The sequence below is a fragment of the Vulpes vulpes genome, unplaced genomic scaffold, assembly GCF_048418805.1.
Source record: "Vulpes vulpes isolate BD-2025 unplaced genomic scaffold, VulVul3 Bu000000642, whole genome shotgun sequence".
NCBI classification, from domain to species: domain Eukaryota; kingdom Metazoa; phylum Chordata; class Mammalia; order Carnivora; family Canidae; genus Vulpes; species Vulpes vulpes.
In genome coordinates, this window is record NW_027325668.1 from 591,320 (window position 1) to 618,506 (window position 27,187).

Consider the following 27,187-nt stretch of genomic DNA (forward strand, 5'->3'; position numbering starts at 1 on the left):
CTTTGTCCTGGTTGAAAAATAACTTCCCATGTCCCATTCTTCATCCCCTGACAGCCACCACTGTCCTCTGCATCTATGAGTTTGACAATTTTAAATATCTTATGTAAGTGGAATCATGCCGTATTTGTCCTTTTGTGACTAGCTTATTTCATTTAGCATAATGTCTTCTAGCTTCATCTGTGTCACAAATGGCAGGATTTTTTTTTGAAGGCTCAATACTATTTCATTGTATGTATGTGCCACATTTTCTTTATCCATTCATCCATGAGTAAGCATTTAGATTGTTTCCAAATCTTGGCTATATGAATAATATCCCATACTTTGTGTTTACCAGCATTCATTAGAAGAAATATTAAAGATATTTTTCTGACAGAAGGATGACTGCAGATGGAAGCCCACCTGAATCATGAGAAGAAATGAAAACAAAAGAAAGGATAAATATAAGGGAATAACCATAAGTGGATACTGTCCATTAAAAAATAAATACTAATGTCACGTGGGGCTTAATACTAGAATATATGACAAAGTAGCATAAATTTGAGAGGAAGGGTAATTGCAGTTAAAATATTATAGAGTCTGTTATAGACTCAGTGGTATCCCTTCTGAATTCATATGTTGAAGCCCTATACAGAAATGTGGCAGGATTTGGAAATAAAGCCTTTAATGAGATAATTAAAGTTGAATAAAACTATAAGGGTGGGGACCTGATCCAACAGGACAGGTGTCCTTATGAGAAGAGGAGGGACACTAGTACGTTCTTTCTTACTATGCACTCACAGAGCAAAGGCCATGAGAGGACACACAAAAGGCAACTCTTTGCAACTCAAGGAGAGAAGCATAGTCAGAAACCAACACTGCTGGCATCTTGACCCTTGACTTCTAGATCTAAAACTGTGGGAAAATACTTTTCTGTTGTTGAAGCCATCTAGTCTGTGATAGTCCATTATGGCAGCCTGAGCAGACTAATATAGCTAACATAGTTTGTGTATTGTCTGAGACTGGATAGAAGTACTAAATTAAAATAGACTTTAAAAAAATAGACTTCAATAGATTCATAATGCAAATTATAATATCCAAGCTAACAACTAAAATAAACAAACCAATACATATATACATACATAAATACACAAACACATAAATATATAAATATAATGATGTTAATGGAAGGAGAAATATTAAATAATACTAAAACTTGGTTGCTCTCATAGAGGGCAAAAAAGTGGAAAAATGGATCAAAGAATAGATGGAATGATTTGAAAGATACCGAGATGATATATTTCAACTCAAATATATCAATATTTATATTAAAAGTAAATAATTTGAATTCATCAATTAAAGACGATGCATATCAGATTGGATTAAAAGTAAGATGCATACCTTAGGCATAAGGACACAGAAAAACTAAAACTAAAGTGATAGAACAAGATATATCATGCAAACACTATCTAAAGCGGTGGTTAGGAAGCTTTTTGTAATGGCCCATATTGTAAATATTTTTAACTTTGTGAAACACGTATGGTCTCTGTTGCATATTATTCTTTTGTTGTTGTTGCTGCAGCTCTTTGCAAATATAAAACCATTTTTTTAGTCACAGGCTATACAAAACCAGGCTGTGTGCCAGATTTGACCTTCGGCTCTGCTTTGCTGGTTGTTGGTCTATAGGAAAATTAGTGTAACTACATTAATATAAAAATAATAAAAAATCCAATGATGCAACTATTGTAAAATATAAAGGGCAACATTTTATAATAATAGAAGGTTAATTTAATAGGAAGATATAGTAATATTAAGAATGCATATAACTATTAATGTAGCCTCAAAATATAAAATGGAAAACCTGACTGAGCTAAAAGAAACATAAAAAAAATCTACATCACAGGCAAATCGTCTTAATAACTGTTAGAACAAAAGACAAATAAAAGGTCAGTAGAGATCTAGGAGACAGAACCATTAACATACTTGATCTAAAAAACATTTATAAATATCGAATCCCAAAACTGTGTAATACACGTTGTATAAAAGTATGTTGAACATTGTCAATAATTGTAAAGGGTCTGAGATTTTACTTGACATTTTTTTCTTTCGGGAGTTTTTGGTTGCAATAATTGTAGAGTCACATGTAATTGGAAGAAATAACACAGAGATTCCTTTTACATTCTTCCCAATTTAATGATAATATTTTATAAAATTATAGGATAATGTTACAGCCAAGGTATTTAAATTAATACAATTCATTGATATTATTTGGATTTTCCCAGTTTTATTTGCACTCATGTGTATGTGTTTATGTATTTTGGTCTATGCTACTTTATGACAAATGTGGATACTGGGCAGTCCATCAGCCCAGGACTGCCTTCTGTTGTACTCTTTTTTGTTGTTGTTTTTTTTAAGATTATATTTATTCATTCATGAAAGACACACAGAGAGACGCAGAGATATATGCAGAGGGAGAAGCAGGCTCCCTGTGGGGAGCTGGATTCAGGACTCGATCCCAGGACCCTGGGATCACTACCTGAGCCAAAGGCAGATGCTCAACCACTGAACCATCCAGGTGCCTCCTGTTGTACTCTTATAACCACGTCCACCTTCTCTTCCCTTTGTCTCTAACCTTGACAACCACTCCTTGACAATCTCTCCTTTATTTCTAAAATTTTGTCATTTGAAAAACAATATATAAAAACAGCTTTGTATGGATGCCTGGGTAGCTCAGTAGTTGAGCGTCTGCCTTTGGCTCAAGGTGTGATCCGAGGTCTGGGGATCGAGTCTCACGTCGGGCTCCCTACGGGGAGCTTGCTTCTCCCTCTGCCTGTGTCTCTGTCTCTCTCTCTCTGTGTCTCTCATGAATAAATAAATAAAATCTTAAAAAAAATAACAGCATTGTACAGTATGCACCTTTTGGAATAGGATTTTTTTATTCAGAATACATTCCTAGAGATTCATCTGAATTGTTGTCTGTATCAATAACTTCTCTCATGATTAATTAATTAATTGATCATTGTTATAAAATTCACACAACATGAAATCTACCCTCTTAGCATTTTTTTTTTTTGCAATTTTTTAAGTGTATAGTACGATATTAACTATAGGGACATTGTTGTACAGCAGATCTCTAGAACTTTTTCATCTTGTGTAACTGGAACTTTATATGCACTGATCAGTAGCTCCCAATTTTTCCATCTCCCCAACCTCTGGCAAGCACCATTCTACTTTCTGCATCCATGCATTTGTCTGCTTTAGACACCTCATATGAGTGGAATCATGCAAAATTTATTCTTCTGTGACTGACTTAGAGTATTATGTTGTTGAGGCTCATCCATATGGTTGTTCATGACAGTATTTCCTTCTTTTTAAAGACTGAATAATATTTCATTATGTGTATATACACATTTTCATTATTTTTTTGTCCACTGATTGATATTTGTTTCTGAATCTATGGGTTTGGTGCGGCAATGAACATGGGAATGCAAGCATCTCTTTGAGATCTTGTATTCAATTCTTTTCAACAAATACCAAAAAGTAGGATTGCTGGATCATGAAGAATCAGTTTATTTGTAGTTTTTTTGAGGAACATCCATACCATTTTCCATGGGGACTTCAAAATATTACATTGCCACCAACAGTACCATCAATTGCTCTGACTCCTCATAAACATTTGTTCTTTTCTGTTGTTTCCTTTTTAATAATGGACATCCTTACAGGTGTGTGGTGACATCTCATTATGGCTTTGATTTATAATTCACTAATGGTTAGTGGTGTTGAGCATCTTATCACATGCCCCTTGGTTGTTTGTATGTTTTTGAAGAAAAGTCAATATAAATCTCTTGCTCATTTTTAAATTGTGTTGTATTTTTTGCTCTTCAGTTGTAGGTGTTCCTTATATATTTTGGAGATTAACCTCTTATCAGATACATGATTTGCAAATATTTTCTCCCATTCCACTGGTCACCTTTCCCTATGTTGTTTCCTCTGCTATACAAAAGATTCCTAGTGTAATAGAGTCCCATTTGTAAATTTTTGCTTCAGTTGCCTGTGCTTTTGGCGTCATATCAAAGAAATCATTGCCAAGACTAACATAAAGCATTTTTCCTATGTTTTCTTCTAGGAGTTTTAGAATTTCAGGCCTTACATTTTAATTCTTTAGTTTGTTTTGAATTAGTTTTCATGCATGATGTAAGGATCAAGTTTTATTCTTTTTCATATCACTATCCAGTTTTCCCAAACCATTTGTTGAAGAGATTATCCTTTCTTTATTTCGTAGTTTGATACCCTGTTGAAGATTACTTGATTATGTATGCATGCATTTATTTGGGGGCTCTCTGTTCTGTTCTATTGTTTGATAAGTCTGTTTTTATGCAAGTACCATACCGTTTTAACTAATGTAGCTATGGGGTATGTTGCAAAATCAGGAAGTACTTGATGGGGCTTCCAGCTTTGCTCGTATTTCAGAAGATTGTTTGGTTTTGAAGTTCCATGTAGTTTTTCTATTTCTGCAAAAAATGCATTAGGATTTTGATACAGATTACATTAATTTGAAGATCACTTTGAATATATGTAGACATTTTAACAATAAGTCTTCCAATCAGCAAACACAAGATAGCTTTCATTTAAGTGTGTCTTCTTTCATTTCTTTCTGCAATATTTTGTAGTTTTCAGTGTATAGATCTTTCTCTTTAATTTTAATTTTAAATATTTTATTCTTTTTGATGCTCTTGTAAATGTTATTTTTTCTTGATATTCTTTTTTAGGTTGGTTGCTCTTGGTGTACAGACAATAAAATAATAAGAGAACAGTATTTCAATACTTCACTTTCAATAGCAGACAGAAAATCCAGACAGATGATCTTTTCAGGTCTGTCAATGTTTGCTTCATATATTGATACTCTTATGTTGGGTGAATATATATTTATAAATGATACAGCTTCATGATCAACTGATACTTTTATAATTATATAATGTCTATTATATAAATTTTCTCTTGTAATATTTTGGCTCAAAATCTACTTCATCTGACATAATTACAGCCATTTATGCTCTTTTTTGGTTGTTACCATGTAGCATTTGCATGGAACATCTTTTTCCATCCTTTCACTTTCAGGCTGTGTTTCTCCCTCGATCTAAAGTGGATCTTTTGTAGACAACACATAGTTCTTTCCATCTTGTTTTAAAATGTATTCAGTCACTTTATGTCTTCTGATTGGGGTTTAATCAATTTACACTTAAAATAGTTTTTGATAGTGAAGGACTTATGTTTGCCTGAGGGAGAGGCTCCCTAATGGCACTGGCCTCTATCTGCTATACTGCAGGTCCTCTGGACCAAGGGCATGCCACTCAACTCTCCTGGGTTCTTACTTTTCCAAGCGTCCAGAGCTCAACACTTTGAGACAGGGAAGACACAAACCAGTGTACTGCACAGCTCCTGCCCACCAGAAAGTTGGAATGTTAGATCTATGTTTCTATCTTTTTTTCCTCTCCCTAGGGAGAATCTGGAAGCTGGGATTTTTTTTGTTTGTTTGTTTCCTCCCACAATGCCACACTGAGCTGGCGGGCAGGACTATGGTGAATGAATACTATGAATTTTCTTACCAGCTTTGATGTGACTGGTTTTGCACTTACCTGGGGTCTAGGAGCCTCTTAACTGGTTTCTGGATCTCCTACAAGGGAAATTGGTTCATGTAATAATTTTGAGTCAGTGTCTTCAAGGCGGGGGGGGGCGGGGCGGAGAGGAATTTCTAGGGCTTCTTGATCTGCCACCTTGCTGACTTCATCCCAATTTCACCTTATTTTTAATCTAAAATGTCAGTGTGCTATGATTTCATGGAGGCTGGCAGAAGAAATGAGGGTCCTGAATCAGAGACACTAGTTTTTATTACCCACCTTATAGTAAGCTGCACAAGCAACGACATATTTGGTGTTAGTTCTCCAAGCTGCAGTTCATACAGGATGACTTGAAGAAGGTCATGTAATATCTGTACATGCACTGAGTTGTGTTGCAGAAGAAGACAAATGAGCTTAGAAACTTTATCTCTCACACTGAATAGAAAGCAGGCCTGCTGGCTGGTCCAGAGGGACACAGTCTTCAAAGTCTGTAAGAAAACTTGCCTTTTGTTCTGGGGGAGACACTATCTCTGTCTTCCAAAGATGATTGTTATACAAACATCCTTCAAAATATAATTCAGGATAAGGGGAGTCAGGGCCTCTGCTCTAAAGATGTACAGAAACACAAGAGACCCATAGAAAATCATCTCCCAACGATATTAGCTAACTTAGACCATATGCTGTGCTATCAAGTAAATCATAACAAAATTCAAAAGTTTGAAAATATTCATAGGCTATTGTCTGGTCACAAAGGAATTAATCTAGAAATCAATAACAAGAGTAAAAATAGATAATCTTCCAAATGTTTGAAAATTAAAGTGTGCTCTTCTAAATTGTATGTAAGTCAAAGATGAATCATAACAGCAGTTAGAAAATGTTATTTTCATTTAGCTAAAAATATTAAAACTTGTGGAATACAACTAAACAAGAGCTGAGAGGAAAACCACAGCATAAATTAACTACAAAGAAATTCTAAGAAAATAATTATTTAGGCATCCCTCTCAAGGTCCAACAGAAGCCGTAGCAAATTAAAGCTAAAAATCCTAAGAGAAAAAATAAGTAATTAGGAACATAAATCAATAAAATCCTGAAATCAAACAAATAGAAACAAACAGCAAATTAAAATGTCATTATTTGAAAAGATTTATAGAATTGATGAACACTTTAGAAATACAAATTATGAAAAGGAGAGCAGAAAACAAACATCCTTTACTACTATAAAGAATATATAGATGATATTACTATAGATTCACAGATATGAAAAGATAAGCAAATGCCATTTAAGTTAAAATGGACAAATCTTGAAATACAAACTTAAAAACATTGACATAAGATGAAACATAAAATCTCAAAGCTCCTGTTTATTAAAGAAATTGAGTTCATAATTGAAGCTACTCATATAATGCAATGCTATACAAGAATGAAAGAGTGAAATGCTGTATATAACATGGATACATTTCTTTTATATTTTAAATATTTTATTTATTTGAGACGGAGAGAGCATGATTGGGGCACGGGAGGGTGAGGAGCAGAGGGAGAGGGAGAAGCAGGCTCCCTGCTGAACAGGAAGCCTGATGATCTGGCTCAATCCCAGGACCCTGGGATCATGATCTGAGCTGAATGCTTAACCCACCGAGCCCCCCCAGGTATCCCAACATGGGTAAATTTCATAATTACATAATGACAAGGAAAAAAAGATAAATGCCTAGCCATACGAAATGTATGACACCCTATAAAGTTAAAAACCTGACAAAACTAATCTATGGTGATAGAAGTAAATGTGGTGGTTACTTTTGTGTATGGAGGAAGATTAGATGGGGGGGGGCCATAAGGAAGGTTTCCGGGAGGTGGTAATGTTCTTTACCTTTATCTAGGTGGTTAATGTGTGTGATAACCTTATAAAATTTCATCACAGTACACATTTAAGATTTGTATTCTTGGGGCACCTGGGTGGTTCAGTCAGTTAAGTATCTGACTCTTGTTCTTAGCTCAGGTCATGATCCCAGGGTCATGGGAGTGAGCCCCCTGCCCCACCACCATGCGACTCTGTACTCAGCGCAAAGTCTGCTTCAGATTCTCTCTCCCTCTGCCCCTCCCCCAGCTCATGCCTTCTTTCTCTTGTTCTCTCTCTCCCCAATAAATAAATAAGTAAATAAAATCTTAAAAAAATTTGCATTCTCTCCTGTATGTATTCTTATTTCAATAAGCATTAAAGGTAAACCAACAGCCACAAGAAATTGTGAAGAGAAAATGGCCTCATTTCTTGAAGGTAATGTCTGAGATTGCCAAAACATTGTCCTGCCCTTCTCTCTTTGTACTTTTTGCAGCAACATTGCATTAGTCTTTTGGGGAAGATTAAAAAATGGATAATCGTTATTAAACTCTACGTGCAGGATTGGATTATGTGGGTAAGGAATTAAAACACAAGTTTATTTTTAGTATTTAGGTCATCTAAATTCACTAGCTTACTTCAAGGAGGGAAAAAAAATTCTGGGTTTATGAGGAGTCTCAGTGGGGAGTGTTTATATTAGATACTTAGCACTGCAGGATGCTGTGAGTTGGAAAACATAGGCAGATCCAATTAGCAGATCCTGCACTGTGGAAACTAAACCATATTAGGCTTTTGGACAGCTTTATGTGTGAATGTGAGAACATACTCATAAGAAATGCTATGGTTTTATCCCATATAACTTCATGAGGATTTTTGTATAGGCTAGGGATTTGTGGTAAAAAATAGAGATATGTTGGCTTCTCATTGGAGGAATTCACTAATAAATTCCTTGGGAATCCTTATTTAAGGGAATAATACTGGTTTTGAAGGATGAATAACAGCATATCTGCCTGTATGAGACAAGGAAAGCGAACATATTCTTTCACTCCTACTCTCTACTCTAATGATTTGAACCCTCCGCACACTTGAAGGACTTGCATTTATATGTGTGTCAGATTAACAGAAATTGTTGCGCGTGATCAGCTGCTTTCCGATGAAACTTCTAGCCATCCATCTGACTTTTCTAAATAATGCATCGTTTTGAAAAGAGTCATTCATGATGGCAGACTATAGATTACTGCAGAAGTGTACATTTTCAAAAAGAAATATAATCTATTCATAAGCCCCAGGGCTAAAATTTAACCAATGATCTCTTTTGAGATTAGTGGAATTTGGATTGGGAACTTAGTTTCTAGAAACTTAAGCTGACGTTTCTGACCCTATTGACTACATGGAATGTTTAGGAACAATGATTCTTAAATTGGTATTTGTAGGTCTCTAGAGAATCTGAGCAAATTCCAAAAAGATTACAGAAACCAAAGCTATGGAAACTTCAAGAACTCTTTGGTGGCACTCAGATCCATTAGCAAAACCTCCTACCATTACATTTGCGCTTTTTTCCCCCCTTTTGGCTAACATGTAACCAACCTTATTGCTAATGCATATTTTCAGGCCAAAAACACATCATTTTCCAAAGGTTGTCAGTCAGGAAACCAAGCGGCTTGTGTGCATGTGTGTGCGTATGTGTGCGTGTACACATATGTGTTTATATTGCTTCTAAGTAGTGCTTTGTGTTTGGTTGAGGGCAAGAGGAGAATGCAAGCAGGAAATGGATTAGAGTAATTGGAAAAGTTGCTGATATAAATTTTGAAGAACCATTTTTCCAGAATAGTCATTCTTAGTAAATACAAGTTGTGAAAATTCCAAGTGTCAGAGCTTATGCAAATAAAACCTTTATTATTTCTGGATCAAACATCATATTCGGAGGGAAGCACTTCATTGGAAAATCATTGAGTGTTGAGGTAGCCATATTTTCATTTACTCTTCTGTAATTCCACAGAAAATATTTGTATTCATATTATAAATAAACAAAATAAAAATTATGAATGAGACATTTAATTAAAAACAGTTAAAAAGTGAAGTAATTTCTAGAAGGTATTCTTTGAAAGTAAATGTTAGGATTGGACTTCCAAAATATTTGCTTTGATAAGAGAAGCTAATGTTTCTAGTGGAAACTTGTCTGCGTTTTATTTCTCAGAATCATGAACCCTTTCAGTAGAAGGTATAGTAAGAAGTGAATGATTAAACAAAATAAAAAGAAGAAGAAGAAAAATACAGTAGATACATGCATTTTATTTTTCTAAAAAGATATTTTTACCAGCATTTCTCCACACTCAGCTGGAACAGATATCCATTTTCAAAATACCATCCTCTTAGACCCTTTGTGATTTTTTTGATTTCAGAATCCAAAGGAGTAAGTCCTATTACCTAAGGAATCCTCTTTCTCCCCACAGAAAACTTATTTTAAAAACTGTCAGTAAGTCTTCCTCAGGTTTGTTATTTATTCCAGAACTGGCCCATGAACCAATTAAAAGTTTAAAGAGCTATTGAATCTGCAATATCCAAAACACCTGAGATTCAACCTGCAGAAAGTAGTTTTCTTAGGGAGGAAATAATTGGAAAAATGTTCCATATGCTACCGCCTGGTTTTTATTGGTTTAACATGTAGATTTCCATAGACTTTTTGGAACACAGTGAGGGCACATTTTTTTTTTTTTTTGAAAGCAGGAGGGTTTTGTTTGCCAGGTGAATATTTCAGAGCTCTCACAGCGCTGATAGAAAACAGCTTTAGATTTGGATGGGAGCAGTCCGTGTGAGAGGTTATGATGAAATCACAGAGAGGGGCTTTCTGTGACAGCGCTGATTTATACAGAACTTTAGAGATGATTATATAATCTGTTGTCAACAATTGATTCTGCAATTGTCAACCTAGCAATTTTTAAGGAGGAAGGATGATGACATAGGGTGAAACTTCTGATTTTGAAAAATGCATACTGCCAAATAACACTGACAAAGGAATTTTTATTTTATTGCGTGCTGTTTACAAAGGAAAAAATAATAAAATTTTAACAATTATTAAACTCTGAGGAACTCAGTAAACCAAATCTTACCTTACAGGTTCACCACAACCACCCTATTATCGCTCTTAGCACTCAACTCTGAGTCATCCTTGCTCTTTTTACTTTTTTTTTCTTCTTCATTGTTTATCCCCCTTCTAAAACTCTATAGTAGTTAATTTATAATGTTCATTGTTTATTTCCCATCTCCCCCTACTCGATGGGGTAGTGATCTTTCTTGTGTTCACTGATGTAGCTCGTGCTTAGATTGATGTTTAGTACATAGCGATGCTCAATTAATACTGTTGAAATCAAAGTGATTTTTATATTTGTGTTGAGAGAGATAAATAGTATTTATTGAGTCATTCCTATGTGCCAGGTACTATACTGAGTCCTTGCTCTAGGTCTATTCTCTCATTTAACTCTCACAGATAACCTCATGTAGACATTGAGAGACCGCGATTGCCCTCCTTTTAGAGATGAGAAGACTGAGGTTCAATGAGTTGAAGTGAGGATTGAATGGCCAGTGAGAAGCAGAATCAGAATTAGAAGTTTGTCTAATGCCAGAGTTTCTCTTTTTCACCATGAAGTACCCTCCTTTAGGTAATATTTCATTCTCTCCGGTGCTTGAATTTAAACAGATAAATGACAATTCTAACTGGTCTTAGAGGACTTCCAAATTCTAATGAGCAATTTTAGCAATTTAACAAATTTCTCAGTGGAAAATGGGCATTCCATGACAATAGATTTATACTTTTGGCTTTTGTTTGCTAGGTCTGAGTATGGAATGTTGGAAATTCTACTTGGGGAACACCCACAGAGCTGGGAGGTTGTCATCAATTGTCTTGGCTTGGCCAGGATCTACTCTTTCAAAGACCAAGATCAAGAGAAATACAGGCTGGTGACTGGTACTAGAGTCACTCCAGAGTCCTTTTCTCAGAGTTCTGCTTGTGTGGACTGACATCAAATTCTCTCCAGTAATAGGCTAAGAATGATTCTTTTTTTTTTTTTTTTTAACTTTCACAGTTATGTTGAATGGTTAGTAAAGAGAGCCAAAAATGAAAGGCTCAGATTTATATGTGATCTAGGGAAGCGCTGAGTGCTAATCTTTGGTCAGTTTATGTTATGGGTAGCATAGCTTTTAGGGCAAGCAAAATTAGAGAAAATAATTCTTAATTTCAATTTTGATTTGTCCATCAAATGCAGTTACTCCTAGACTTTATCAATCTTTACCTGGACAAGTGAGGAGCAAATTTGTTAATAACTCATTAATTTGGTCATTATCAAGGTTATAAACCAAGAAACTGAAGCAGTGAAATTAATTATAAAACAGCAAATCCAAGTAGGATTGTGAATTGCCTGGTTTTAGACCTTGATTGTAACTTAGAGATCTTTACTTTCATTTCTAATGTGTACTTAGATTTTTATTGCAGCAATCCAATTTACTTAATGGAAGACAAAATGTCTATTCCACTGTCATACTAAAAAAAAACTGACTAATGCGTGATGGCAAAACTATTGGGATGATTCAGTACCATAAACTGTGAAATCATATGTGAACGTAGCATATTCTGATCTTTTTTTTTGTTGTTGTTCTGATCTTTCTAGAAGAAAAGATATCCATACATTTGTAATGTCAATAACAACATAACAACTCTTCTTCACAGAACTATTCTCGGATATACTATGAAGTCACGATGAATGACCAATAACTCTTATATCAGACCAAAGGGGATTTTTTTTCTTTTTCTTTTTCTTTTTTTATTTACATATTTTTTTAAATGGAGTTCAATTTGCCAACATATAGCATAACACCCAGTGCTCATCCCATCAAGTGTCCCCCTCAGTGCCCGTCACCCAGTCACCCCCACTGCCCGCCCACCTCACTTTCCACCACCCCTTGTTCATTTCCCAAGGGGGATTTTTAAAAATCCTTAATAACATGGAGAGTAATTAAGACATAATTGGCTTCTGCCTATGGAAAAAATGCATAATATCTACCTTGAAGAAAGGCAATACTTAGCATTAGAATACATTTTAATTATTTTATTACATAGCATCTAGTAACTTTTAAGAGGGAAGAATATTTACAAAGACTTTATTTGCTGTAGTGTGATCTCCCAGGACGTAATACTATCAGCTGAGTCATATTTTACCTTTCGCTTCTGGTTTTTCCTTTCTGTCCTTTCTACGCATGTGTGTGTGCTCTGAAACATACAAGCCTCTGATTGATTTTTAAATCATTTAAAACTATTTTTCAATCCATTTGAATTTTTGCTTATAATTATTAATAGGTAAAGATTTTCCATAACAATATCAACCTCATCTGTGTTTAGATTGGCTTTTTTGTTTTGTTTTGTTTTCTTAGTCAAAAAGATAAAAGTTTTCTAGCTAGGGCATAGGGGATGGCCTACATTCCTTAGAATGTCCAGGGAATTTGTCACTACTCATGAATGTTAAATAACGATCAGAAGCCATTGTCTAAACTATGCAAAGCCTTTGTGACTCTCTTCTAGGATTTCTTAGACCCAAAAAGCTCTCTGGCTCAAACACATCTAAGATTGTTCCAGAAATTTTGGGACATGCTCTGAATATACAATGAGATACTTCTCAAGTACAATCTACCCCACCTTAACAGAAGCAAATGCAGACTTTTAGTATACCTGTGATCGATTTAGGGTAGTAACATGGCAAAGGCTCGGGACTCAGTCCAAACTGGGTTTACATTTTAATTCAGCTACTTACGAGCAATGTGACTGTGAGCAAGTAACCCTCCTCACCAAGCCTTAGTTTCTTTATGTGTAAGAAGGAGGATTACAGCACTTACCGTTTTGTGTTGTAAAGAGTAAATGAATGATGCCTTCATTTATTCACGCAATATTATTTATTGAGAGCCCACCTTGTGTTGGTGGATGCCCTTCCTGGCTCATGGGTGTAGTGTTGGACCCTCTCTTCTCTGAGCTTCAAGCAGAGTGCATGAAATTACCTATCAGAGAAAATAGTATATCGTAAGTGTCTAGTAAATATTACCCATGGTAAGTACCTTAGGCCTTCACACACATAGATAACTGCATGCACATCTAACAGCACAATGTTGTCATATAATTGCTTCTCTGAGAATACAAACAAATGTAAAAGATAAAGGAAAATTTAATCTCAAAAGATACAAAGGAGAGCCCTAGCAGCTCAGGATTGGTAATACGATTAACCATCAGAAACGGGGGGAAATGATGAGTGAGAACTGTGGAGTAGTTCCATGTAAGCTTTTGATATATTTGAGTTAACCCTCCTCTGTTCCCTCTCTTCCTTCCCCATCCTCCTCAGGCTCCAGAGACAAGGAAATCTATTTGTTCTGGTTCACTTCATGGCTATTCTAATAACCTGCAATTAGTTAGGAAGATAATTTTGAAATAAATCCGATGAACAGATTTACTTATAGGGCCTATTACACTCAAATCATAACCAGATGGAATTTCAAAATCTGATCAACTTGATGCATTGGCAGCGGGAGTGGAGTCAATATATCTGAATCCTGGAGCTATCACAAAAGATTTAGAGTGTCACCCTCACTAAAAAAGAGAGATGCCAAATGATATGAAACTCCAAAGAGAAATCACACAGAAAGGGTGAGATGTGGAGGTTTTGGAAGAATAGGAACGCAGATGCTCACTTTGGCTATTTTCCATGACACGATATAAAAAGAGGCCGCAAAACTGAAGTGTGATTTGGAGGGAGACTTAGGTGTTGGAAGCCACCCCCAGGAGTTCAAGGACAAAAGACCACATATGACTTCTTGATACTTGGAAGAAAAAAAATACATATTCCTAAGACACGGGAAGAAAAGAAAGAATTTCAGGGCAAGCCAATGAATGAATAGAATATCGAATAAACTTTTTTTGGCTACTATTTCCTTAGCTATGCCATTTGAATTAATATAAATGGATATGGGCAGATACACAAATGAGGGAAGAAGCAAGGAGAGTAGATCTAAAATATGATTATTCTTTGTGGTTTTACTTTCTCTTATGTTTTACTATCCTTCTCCTCACGCATGCCTGTGTGTAACTATTGTGTAGGAAAATAAAGGAATTTTGATGCTGAGACATTTGAGACTCCAATGATCACCCGTTTCAAAGTTCTTAGTGATAGAGAAGGGATGGTCAAGGAAGTGAGTTGATTTGTCTAAGGTCACCCAGCAGACAGTGGCAGAGCTGGAGTGCGGGTGTGTGGACTCTTGTGTTCTGTCTGCAAAATTTTTACCTATCATTGTTTATTCTGAGGCTCAACTTCTGGGAAACTCAACCATTAGATAATCTAGGTTTTCTTAGAGAAGCATCCATTTCATTAAGAATTTCAAGTTAATTAGCATAGAAATGCACATATTTTCATCTTTTAAATATAATGAGCTCATTGTTAATTATCTCATTTTAAATTTGGAATATACTACTCATCATGTCTTATGATTTGATTGGCCCTAGGTTTTAAGTCTGTTTTTTATAATCAGCTCTAAAAATCTAGTTTAACATCCTTGCCATATTTCTTCCCTCTTCTGTCTTCATCATTTTGTCTACTTTAGTTTTTTCCCCCTTCTTTGAATGTTTATTTCATTTATTCTTATTCTTCTGTTAATATTAAGAAGCATTTAAGGGTATACGTTTGCCCCTGGTTACAACTTTGGTTACATTGCATATGTTTAAACATGTGTCAGACACTTGTATTTATATTATTATTATATTTATTTAAATATATGATGTTTTAAAAATAAGTTAAGATTACTAAAAAATAAAAATGAAAAATAAATAAAAGTAAGCTAAAATTACTTACAAAATTTGTACCTTTATTAATTTATCCTTTTAAAAAAAAGATTTTATTTATTTATTCATGAGAGACAAAGAGAGAGAGAGAGAGGCAGAGTCACAGGCAGAGGGAGAAGCAGGCTCTCTGCAGGGAGCCGATGTGGGACTTGATCCCAGGACCCCGGGATCAGGACATGAGCTGAAGGCAGACCCTCAACCACTGAGCCACCCAGGTGCCCCTAATTTATTCTTTTTTTTTTAAATTTACTTTCTATTTTGTAACAGTACATTTTTCTGTATTTACGGTTCATTAAATCATATTTCAAAAGAGAGTAACCTACTTTGATTTATTTACTGCATTTTACCTGCAGTTTCAGTAGGTCTCATAATAAGTTTGTTCCCTCTGTTTCCTTTTTAGTATTTGTATAGTAAATCATTGAGCACCATTTTATTTTTGACACTTAAGGGTCCTTTGGTTTTGCAATGCACAGTCATTTGCACAGCAGGACATCACTATGCTGCAATGCTTTGTTTGCTTTATCTTCTTTGATCAAGTATAAAATATTGCTAGTATACTTTTTCCTAAACACTGATACCCTATGTATTTCTAATTTTCCAATCCAATCTTTCTTTTAAACTTCTTTTATCCCCAGAAAGGCAAGACATTTCTATCCCCCAAACTTCCCACATATGATCCCTGGTCTTTTATTTATCTTTGTATTTCTAAAACTTTCCAATTTTTTTTTTTCAGTGTCTAGGTTAAAACTTGGTTAGCGATGGCTCAAATCTCAAACACATGTTTCGTTTGGCACTCTTCAGTGCTTTTTTTGATAGTTGGATTCCGGGTGTATTAAAAGAAATTGCAACGTTATGTATAGATTTCTGGCTTCTCTTGAAATTTGTTGATCTGGCTCATATTGCCTGATAATGAAGAGGAGCTTCTGCTGTTTTGGGATAGCGTGGTCCACACCACACCTATTCGCGAAGGTTGGACCTCTGTTTATCGGCCTTGGTCCCCAAGCCCTGTGGTCACTTAAAATTATGATCACTAATCTAGAGATTTCCACCTGGATTATTATTAAAATATTTATTTTACATAAGGTGTTTTTAAAAAAAGTTTAAATATTTCAAATTTACACATATGCCAGTAAACCATATTTAATATTCACTATCAGCATTTTTATGACCTATTTTAAAGTTATGTTTGGTTAATCTGCAGCTGTTAAAATACTGTTTTTTTTCAAGCTACATGCATGTTAGCGTTATGTCTTCTGAGTTCTTGCTTACTTGTAAATATCTTGTGATATCTATATTGTAAATATCTGCTTTCTTGCGGCTTGCACTTATAAAAGACAACTTTAGTGAAGAATGCCATTTGGGGATAATTTTTTTATTGTCTTAAAGCTCTAGAAATTGATCTGTTATTTTTCTGCCACTCATCTTTTTAAAGAAGGACTAAACTGATTTTTATGAAATTAAGAAATATTCAGATGCTTTTGTTATTTTTTCTTTACCATCCAAACTCCATTTTTTCTGGATATACCACAACATGAGTCTATAGGATTTTTTCTGGGTTCAAAGGTTACTGAGACTTTCTGATCTTTATGTCGGTCATTTATTTAGCATAGGAAATTGTATTTCATTAAATCTTTCATTATTGCTTCTGCTTTAGACATTGTGCATTCATTCACAGTAACTTTATTAATTTCTGGTTGCATTGTCATTTTTCTGTCTTTCATAATTATGAATTTTTACTTATTGCTTACTTTCCTTGTGTTATTTTTCCTTTGGCTTATTGAGAAGTGTATCTAGCTTGCTCTACATGTTAGGGTTTTATTTATATTTTTTGTCAATTTTGTTTTTTTGTTACCTTCAATATGTACTTTATTACTACCTTTATAATCTTATTTTACTTTCTTTAATAGATTGCAGATCTTTTAAAATGTCAGATTTTTAAAATTTTTTAAAAAATATTTTATGTATTTATTTATGAGAGACAGAGAGAGAGAGAAGGAGGCAGAGACACAGGCAGAGGGAGAAGCAGGCTCACTGCGAGGAGGCCCATGTGGGAATTGATCCCGAGATCCCATGATCACAACCTGAGCCAAAGACAGACACTCTACCACTGAGCCACCCATGCACCCTAAAATGTCATATTTTTAAAAACAGCATTTTGAGGTTTTTTTGCCCCTGTTTTCCATGGGCCTCATCTTCATGTTTTTGTGTTTTTTGAGAATGCCTTATTTTCTGTTTCCCTGGTTGCTCAGCTAGTTACTCTTTAGAAAGAGGTACTTTTTTTCTTGTTCTTGCAATATTTTCCAAGACCCATATGGTTTTCTTTTTCTCACTGTTACCTGAATGAGTGGAGATCTCTCCAGAACTAGTGTTTTCCACAGACAGGCTGTATTGACTGCTCCTGTTCTTCACGTATGTCCTAGGCATTTATTCCAACACCATCATTGCGTTATTGTGCACAGTCCCCAGCCCTCTCTTCAGACTCTTAATATCTTATCTGGCTATAACCATTACATTGAAAAGCAATGGAGGGATCCCTGGGTGGCTCAGCGGTTTGGCGCCTGCCTTTGGCCCAGGGCGTCGGGCTCCCGGTGCATGGAGCCTGCTTCTCCCTCTGCTTGTGTCTCTGCGCCTCTCTCTGTGTGTGACTATCATAAATAAAAAATTTTAAAAAATCAATGGAATATATTATAATCACTATGTTTTTGGATTTATTAATGCTTTTCCTGCCCTCTACAATATTTTACTCAGGGGTTCCATTTTCCAAAATGGGATCAAGCACTCTCATCCCTACATGCCTCTCATTCCTTTAAGCTTTAATTTCTAAAAGGATGAAGAAAGTAGCGTGTGTGTGTGTGTGTGTGTGTGTGTGTTTGTGTGTGTGTGTGTACGCATGGGTTAGGTTATTGTGGTAAAAGGGTTGGATTGAGGCTGAGTGAGGATGGCACTCTAGAGTAATCAAAATGTGACATCTATTTAGTAGTGGGGCAAGTGCTGTTTCCTTGTCGATATGTATCTTGTGTAGCCTGATTCAGAGGGCAGAGTTACAAGGTAGCTAAATGTTCTTCCCACCTTCCTTGAAGTTTAATCCATCTGGTTCATGTTGTATAGAAACTATTCTGGATTGTGGATTGACTGTCCTAATTTTCATTTGGGGTTTTGCATTTTTCTAAGTCTTCATAGGCAGTGTTTTGGGAAGTTGGGAGAAGCTGCCTTCAGGGTGACCAGCCTGTATTTGTTTTTTATTTGAAACTCTTCTCAAATGACACTTTAAAACAGCTTGATGAGCTTGTTTATCATCCCATACAGGTAGAAGGGCTAAGTAGAAGCAAGTGGGGACTGTTGCCAGAAACAGACACGTGAAAGTTTTGACACTATGGCAAGATAATTATGAATAACAGTGGGAACACAAAAGTACATTGAAAAATATTTTTAGACTTCAATAAGGATTTTAAAATCAATCTGCCATTAAGAATATATTAAATTACATTAAAAATTGTTTCAAATTTGGTTATGTGATGTACATAATATTTTGGTTATAAAAAGGAAAACTTATTTAAAAAATTATTGATACTTGAAGAGACTCAATTTTATTGTCTATTCACTCGAGTAGAATAACCAGTTCCTCAATATTTTTCATTACATTAGATATTATCATGCATTTTCTGTGCATATACATGCATGTATACGTACTTGCCTTTGACTATTTGTTGTCACATTTTAGTTTTGGAGGAACTATGACTGGTAATTAAGATCTTATACATAGAGATAAAAACATAACACCACTGCCCAATAATGAAATGAGAGCACATATAATATGCTCTTTACTTAGTATTTTCCCCTATCACCTGAAGTTTTACTTTTTTTCTTTTTAGGATTTCCAGACAGCCTGAAGTCTGCTCAGCCCCCCACCTCCCACCCCCCCAAACTAGTTCTTTTAAAGCTATGTGAAGATCTGGCAGTTGCTGTGGTTTCCAACCACCCACTTTTATGCCTCATTGTTTGAGGCTATCTAGCAGTGACTCTTTAAAAGTTATGATCTGCCTCATTTCAACTTGCTTTACAATAGCTGCCAGGGCTTCTTGCTTTCATCTATGTTATGCATATGGTCAAATATTTTATGGACAATCCAAGGCCAAGCACTGCCACAGCATTCTTTTACCTGGGCTCTTTGACAACTATGTGGAGAATGGATTATTAAAGAGCAACAATACTTTGGGAAGCTTCACACTGAGTTTTAGACCCATGCGACATCAAGGCCCAGGTCTCATTCAGTTGTGCAAGGGATTGTCTCAAGTCCCTTTGTGATGAAGACAATTTCCATTAAATACAATGGAAATCCATCTGTGTATGTGTGTGTACACATACATGGAGATTGAGAGACAAAAAAAAAAAAAAAGAGAGAGTGAGAAATGAATGAGAGTCTCTAGATGAATTGGGCATATTTCAACACTACCCGGGCATTTTAAAAAGATTAGTTTTTGAAATAACTAATGGACAATTTGTGATTTCATAGAATCTGCAGAGTACTGAGTTTTAGCATTCCATATTAATTCAAGTTATAAATATCATAATCTATTTATTGAAATGTTTTAACTCTATTATCTTACAATAAATTCTTACTACTTTTTATCGTGTAATGGCAGCGCATCATTTCCAGCCTTTCTCTGTAATGCTGCAGCTGTAAGCTGTAAACATAGCACCTCCATAGGTGTTCCATGCCAGATTTCATAGTCTTTTAGGAAAAAAAAAATTGGACAGGATTTTACCTAATGATCTATGCCTGCGAGCTATGATTCTTTGTCAAGAATTCATTATCTTTAATGACGGGATAGGTATCCAAATAAATAAATACAATCTAAATTATATCAGGTTCAAAGAGGCCTCGAGGATAGTTTTGTTAAGAGGTAATTCCAAGATTCTGTCTAATTTATAACAAAGTAAGTAAAGATGATCTTTCATCAGAGGTATCAAGGTTGAAGTTGAAGAATTATATTTTGAGAAGAAAAATCTATCCTCCACAGTTCCTTTCCTTTTTACTTGATTGCTTCAACAATAATATGATTCTCCATTTACTGAGGATGATTTTGTTTATAACAATGCTTCAGAATGGAACTGGAGACAAAGTCCTCAGTAAATTTGTTTGTGTGGATTACAGAGTAGATTAGAAGTACGTGTGTATCTTTGTACCTTGACCCCTGATTCACTCCTCAAATGTCTTTTAGAAAGGGATAAATGCCCATATATTTTCAAGGACCAGTACACCTGGGGAATTAGGTCATCCTGATCGCGAAATAAAAAGCAAATTAAGATAGGACATCCTCAAGGGGACCCTGGAAGGCTTCTTTAGTAAAATAATGCTTCCAACATCCTGATCACCCTACCAGCAATCCCACCAATTAGAAAATAGTTTTAGTATTAAGAATCTTTTAAGAATAAAAACACCTCTAGCGATGAATTCAATCCTCAGTGGCATGAAAAAGAATGGCCTTTCTTTTCCTTTTGTGAACCTCGCTCACTCGGAGGGTGGGCTATCAATCGGGACACCTCTTCCATGCCACAGAGTGGGGACTTGGTCTTTACCGATTCATCATAGGCCCATTCTACTGAACCTGGGGACTGTTTAGTCTGGTGAGATAATCCAAGCCGACTCAATCAAGGCCCCCTTTGAGGGGAAAGATATGCATGCTTTAAGAAAAAGGGTCCTTATCTTCCTGTGATTGTAGGTATGAAGTATATACAGTTATAGCTTTCCGGATCCATTTTTGCTCTTCATGGACAAAACCCACCTAAAAATAAATGATACATATGAAAAATAGGTGTGAGATTCCTAATGACGTCATTTGAAATCCTACATCCAGTTGTGTCTAAAGACTAGTTTATAACCACTTAGTTTTCTAAGTGAAAGCAGCCAATAAATTATCTTTTTGCTTAAACTAGTTGATCAGGGAATTCACTATTTGAAAAGAAAAGAGTTCTTACTACTATAGGTATTTAATCCCCAAAAGTTAGCTAAATGCTGGCTCAGATCCAAAGAGTTTCCATGATTGGAAAGACTGGAAGAGTTGGAGGGAGAGGTTAATTGGAGCATACATTATTGTCAGGGAGGGCGTTTCTGGAGAGGCCATTGCATTGGGAACCCTGAAGACATTAGGCTAGGATATGGAGACACTCCTTGGATTTGGGGTGCCAGGAGGAAGAGAAGACATGCAGCAACGAGGGGTGAGAGGTGTGAAAATCTAACTTTGCTATAACCAACATGTTGCTAGAAAGAGCTCCAGGGAAATTTTATGTTTTGCTATCACTGCATTTTAGATACTTTCAAGCCATAAATGAGCCTTCATAGCTTGTGCATTTAGAGTTCAATATTTCTCTGACTTGAAAATAGTAAAATCAGGAATGAAAAGAATGTCCACTGTGACGCTGTGCTCCAGAATTTTTTTTGTTGTTTTAACTTCCTCGAAACTTAAGCAATTTTGGCAAAGCAAGTGCATAAATTCTGTTGGCTTTCCCACTCAATAAAACGAAACCTTTGGTATTGCAATCAATACTGACAGATTTCTTACATCTGAAGACATATTTAGATGAGAAAGTCCTTCGGTGGAAGGTCTTGTGTCTCCACAGTTCTGAGATAACTTAATTTCAGTAATGAGATTTAGGTGTTTCTCTCATGTAAGTTGTTACCTTTATCTTATCAATATTCTGAAGCCAAACTCACATTGGTTTCTTTCCCCGTATATAAGCTGGTGAAAACCAGAAAGGTAATTTTTTTTCTTTAATTATAAGAAATTCCAAAAAGTATGTGTAGCCATTCAATATCTAGTTTTTGTTACTCTACACTACGTGTGGTGCCTCTAATTGGCTGGACAATAAGCACAGTACATCACTTCTTAGGGTGTCGATAAATGGGCAGATTGAAGCAGGGGCTGAGATTTCAAAGGGAGTATTAGCATTTGTGGGAAAACTGTGAGGGAGTGGAAGATAATTAAACCAGAGCTAATAGCAACAGACTTGAATTTCAGAGGGCCACCTGGATAGCTTGTTCTCAGTCACTTCTTCTCATGTTTCATTTTCCTCATTTGAACAAGTCAACCGTCATTAAAATTTTTCACAACATCTGAGGCAAATCATTGCATTAATTCATTTGTAAGGTGTTCAGAAACCACATATTTTGCTTTTAGCATTGAAAACATTTGGCTTCCACCATCCTTTTCTTTTCTTCTGTTTTCTTTTTCTTCCTTTTCTCCTTTTCTTTCTTTCTTCCTTTCTTTCTTCTTTTCTCTTTCTTTCTTTCTTTCTTTCTTTCTTTCTTTCTTTCTTTCTTTCTTTTTCTTTCTCTTTCTCCTTTTTTTTTTTTTTTAAGTTGAAATAGTCTGGGAATCATTAAATGCCAAATGCTTTCATCAGGCCCATAAACAATACAAGATTCCATAGTAAATGCAGTTATTTCTTGGGAAGTTTCAACAAAACACATTTTCACTCATTCAAAGCTAGGGTGAATAAATCTTGAGGTCTTTTAAGAAAGGCGCACTTGAGACCCTAGGAGGCTGACACAGTACTGGATTTCACACAAAAAGATCACAAAAGCTATCCTGCAGACTCGGTAAATTCTGGAGGTTCTTGGAAGATTTGCCGTTGTGTGTGTCTCAGTATTGGGGCCCTTCCTCTCTAACTCACTGTGTATCTCTTGACCTAGTAACTTGGATATAATATGAAAGCAGAAAATAGGCTTTTGAGAAGCCACTTACTTTTAGTGAAACAGAGTAAGACTGAGATCAGGTTAACATCTAAGGGAAAAGCCAAATTGTTATATCATTTTTCCTCAATGTCTTATGATTTTAGTCATATTTTTTTCCTACCAAATATTATTTCTCTTCTGTATTTGTGGCTTATCCTATATTGTGATTACGTTGGACTTTACTATGCAAATTAGTGCTCTTGAAAAAATTTACCTGCTGGGATATGACTTAATTATGGGCATGATTAGATATCATAAAATCACAATAGCTATAGAATTTAGAAAGTAAATACCAGTAAACAAGTTATTGCCAGTATATATGCTGATGTGGCTCACAGCAGAGAAAGGTACCCTCAGAAATGAATTCTCCACAGTGTTCTTTTCTAGCGAGTGGAGACCAAAAGCTTTACTGAGTCTCTGCTGGTGGAGTCTCTGTTCATCTCCTTAATTCACAGAAATAATAAACTTGAGATAATAGAAACATGATGGCATGCAACACAGATGGAAGGCCAGTAGTTTTCACCACATTATAACCCAAAGACCACCTGTCTCAATAAAATATGGGGTACTTGTTAAAAATTTAGATTTCTTGTCATCATTTTGAACCATTTGATTTGATGCCTCTAGTGGTTGGTGCCAGGAATCTGTATTTAATAGGGTTTCCCCATGTGATTCTGATTGCTCTTAAGGTTTAAGAGCTACCGGTGTGTTTGGCGAATAAAGTTATCAAGTTTGGTTGGAATTACCACGTCTTTTTTTTAAAGTTTTTATTTAAATTCCAGTTAGTTAAAATACAGTGTACTATTAGTTTCAGGTGTACATTATAGTGATTCAACAGTTCCGTAAGCTTAGATTCACTTGCTTATGTACACTCACATACACTTACTCGGTGCTCATCACAAGTGCTCTCCTTCATCCCCATCACCTATTTCCCCCCACCTCTTCTAGAATTTCCACCTCTTTGAGATGAGGAAGGAGTCATTTAGAGTGCAGCTGGCCTAAAAGAGCCATGGTTCAGTCACTTGTTCAGACATGTTCTTGAATGGTATAGCTCTGGCTTTCTTCTGGGGTAGCAGGGCGAACCTATGAGGCACTAGCCCAAAAAGGACACCAGTGACTATGCCCATAGTCATTTCTCAGAAGTGCTTTAGAGCTTTTTTTCTCTCAGGGATAAATTGGTGGCAAGTATAGCACAGGCTGATCTACATAATTAGGAAGCCCCAGACAACATAGAAACAGAGTTTAAGATGATAGATGTTCAGGATTGTTCCCTAAATAGTCTACCAGAAGACACAAAAGTGCTATATCCAACTAAAGAATATATGATTGAGATTAACAGCCGGGGTTGCAGCCAAAAAGCAATCTCAGAGGTTAGCTGAGGACATAAAGAAATTCATTATTCAATGCTGTACCTCCAGACCAGACATATAAAACAAGAAGTCCTCATGGAAGTGTTAGTGCATTGAACTAATTTAATGCTTAAATTTAATTCAACTTATAACCATTTGTAGGGAATGTCTAGCCTGTTTCAGGCAAAGACTTGGTGTTAAGGAAAATATAACTGCAAGTTTATTAATTAAAAAACACATGTGAAGGAATTTTACCAAATATGTGTGGACATGTGGGAAGGGAAGGGGCATAAGAAAGATATCAAGAGAGCTTTGCGCTTGTGGCAGGAGTAGATGTTGAAAGAAAGTGTCCATAAATTGTAAGATACATTCTATTACAAGAATTTGCCAGAACTTGAAGCTATTTATTTATTTATTTATTTATTTATTTATTTATAAAGATTTTTATTTATTTATTCATGAGAGACACACAGTGAGGCAGGGACACAGGCAGAGGGAGAAGGAGGCTCCCCGTGGGGAGCTGAAGGCAGACACTCAACCACTGAGCCACCCAAGCATCCCTCGAAGCTCTGCATTTTAAAAAAATCATGTTTGAAAATCCATTGCAGTTTATCTGCTTATTGCTTTACTTTATTATTATTATTTTTTAATAATATGTACATACTTTACTGGTTCTCGATTTCATTCTTGGCTATAAAATGTTTCCGTTCTGCTTTTTTAAGGTGTCAGCCTCAGGTAGGGTGCTGGCAAAGTATCTGATAATGAGTTATCGAGTCATTTATATTGAAGATTATTTCTGTCACACTCTAGGAAATAGACATTCAGTGGAATACAAATGACCATACTGTCCCAATGCCACCGGACTTGAATGGGAGAATTTACGGATGGAGCAGAAATCATATTAAAAAGTATTACTAAATGAAGATAATGTCCACCCAGGAGCTATATACGTTGCAGTATCCGTAAGAAGGTGCTTCTCTGCTAAATGGGAAATGTAACCGAACCTGCATCTCGAGTTTGTTGTAAGTTTTAAGAAAACAAATGCTCCCTCACTTTCTTCTTTCCTGTGTCTGAATTCTCTTGTTCATGACTCTGTTTTATGATTCTCAACGTGGTGATTGATATCAGGCACTAGACCAGGAATCAAGGGACCTGATAAAAATGACCTGCATGCCCTCTTCCTAGGCATCAGTGGGCCTTCCTTTTTATTGTTTAAAAGGTGTAGATTTGTGTAAGAGTAAAGTTTTATTACGGAAAAACAAAATGACCTGCATGATTGTGGTCCAGTCATTCAGGTGCTTTAGCTTTGAGTTGACTCCCCCCACAAAAGAAGGAAGATTCAAATGAATCTTTCCTACTAAGCTAAATAAGACCTTGCTGAGTAGCAGATCATCAAAATGGATAGGGGGAGCCCTTCCTTCAGGGAAACTGGAGGCTCTAAAAGAGGTAAGCATAAGAAATAAATGTAGCACGAGTGCCTCTTGAGGAATAGTGTATCTTTTGGAACTGAAATTTGGTAGAGTCAGTGCTTTCACTATATAACTCAAGGGAAATTGATTGCCTCTCATATTTCTGGAAATTTCTGGGAGATATATCAACATGGCCAGTTTTGGCTTCAGCTTTGGGGTCCGAGTTCCTATTCCTATTGAACACTTGATTTTTTTTTTTTTTGAACACTTGATTTACCTTAATTTTATTCTACTGTGTCTGGGGTGGACATGGAACTCAAGCCTTTTCCTTGTAGAGACAGCAGAGCACAGAGGTTGTTCGGTAACAATCTTGAAGTCTGGCTATAATAGTTATTGCCTATGGAGATCAGCCAAGCACCTCAGACTCAGTTTTCCCATTTGTAAGATGAAGTAATGATTGTTTTAATTCATAGTGTTTTGTGAAAAGCACATGTGATCATTTAGGCAGATAATGATCATAGAGTGTGACGTCATAAATGCTCAATATATTGTTTGCTGTCGTCTTTAACAGTCACTTACACTAGCATTTGTGTGCATAGCACTTACTCTGGAAGCCAGAGTACATTAGGAGAGTTTATTACATTGCAGAAATAGAAATCCTTGTCCATTAGACAGCCTAGTTTGCTAAGAGCATATCTACTGAAAAATTTTTTTCACCACACTGCCAAAGTAAATTGTGATCCATGGCAATAAGTGCGATCTTATAAGATACAAAACCAGAGAGGAGGAAGTGATTAATTCTGTTTTGGGAAAGGAGAAGTGGAAGGATTCAGGTGATATGTGAATTGGGTTTTGATGGGCGAATGGGAGTTTCTTGGTCACCAAGTTTCAAGAAATCATTAAAAGTGGTGGTAAAGGAATGTACAAATGCTATAATTTTTCATTCCCTGAATAATTTCATAGGGTATTTATTTGGCATCTAGTACATGAAAGCAGCTGGGATTACAGGGAAAAAACAACAACCAGTATAAAGATAAACACTGAGAGGGCGCACTGTGTTCACAAGGACAGATATCAAGTTGCCTAAAAGTGCATAGCAGGACGTCCTAACCTGGCCTGACATCAGGTTTCCTTGAGGACGTCACATTTAACATGAGGCTCACATCCGGTTCCTCAGTCAATCTTGTCAGGCTGTACTTTCAAAATATCCCGAATCTTGCGATGTCTCACTACCAGCACTATCACCACCTGCTGCAGGTGTCCATCATCTCTTGCATGGATCATTGCAAGTCTCCTGACTGTCCTTGTTTGTCCCCTTCCACCCACTACCTGTTCCCAACACAGCTCCACAACTCCAATGTGGACTCAGTTTATGCCATTGCTTAGCTCAAAATCCTCT

General features: G+C 36.0%; 1 long non-coding RNA gene across 3 annotated transcripts in view; it reads left to right on the plus strand.

Moving 5' to 3' along the window:
• Nucleotides 1-27,187, plus strand: part of LOC140596403 (uncharacterized) — a 49,039-nt gene that overhangs the window by 2,487 nt on the left and 19,365 nt on the right. For 2 of the 3 annotated variants that reach the window (XR_011998385.1, XR_011998386.1), the window contains exons 2-3: nt 4,746-4,848; nt 25,190-25,401. This is a non-coding gene — a long non-coding RNA (uncharacterized lncRNA). The remainder of the gene's footprint in view (nt 1-4,745; nt 4,849-25,189; nt 25,402-27,187) is intronic. The other variant, XR_011998387.1, reaches the window with a different exon arrangement.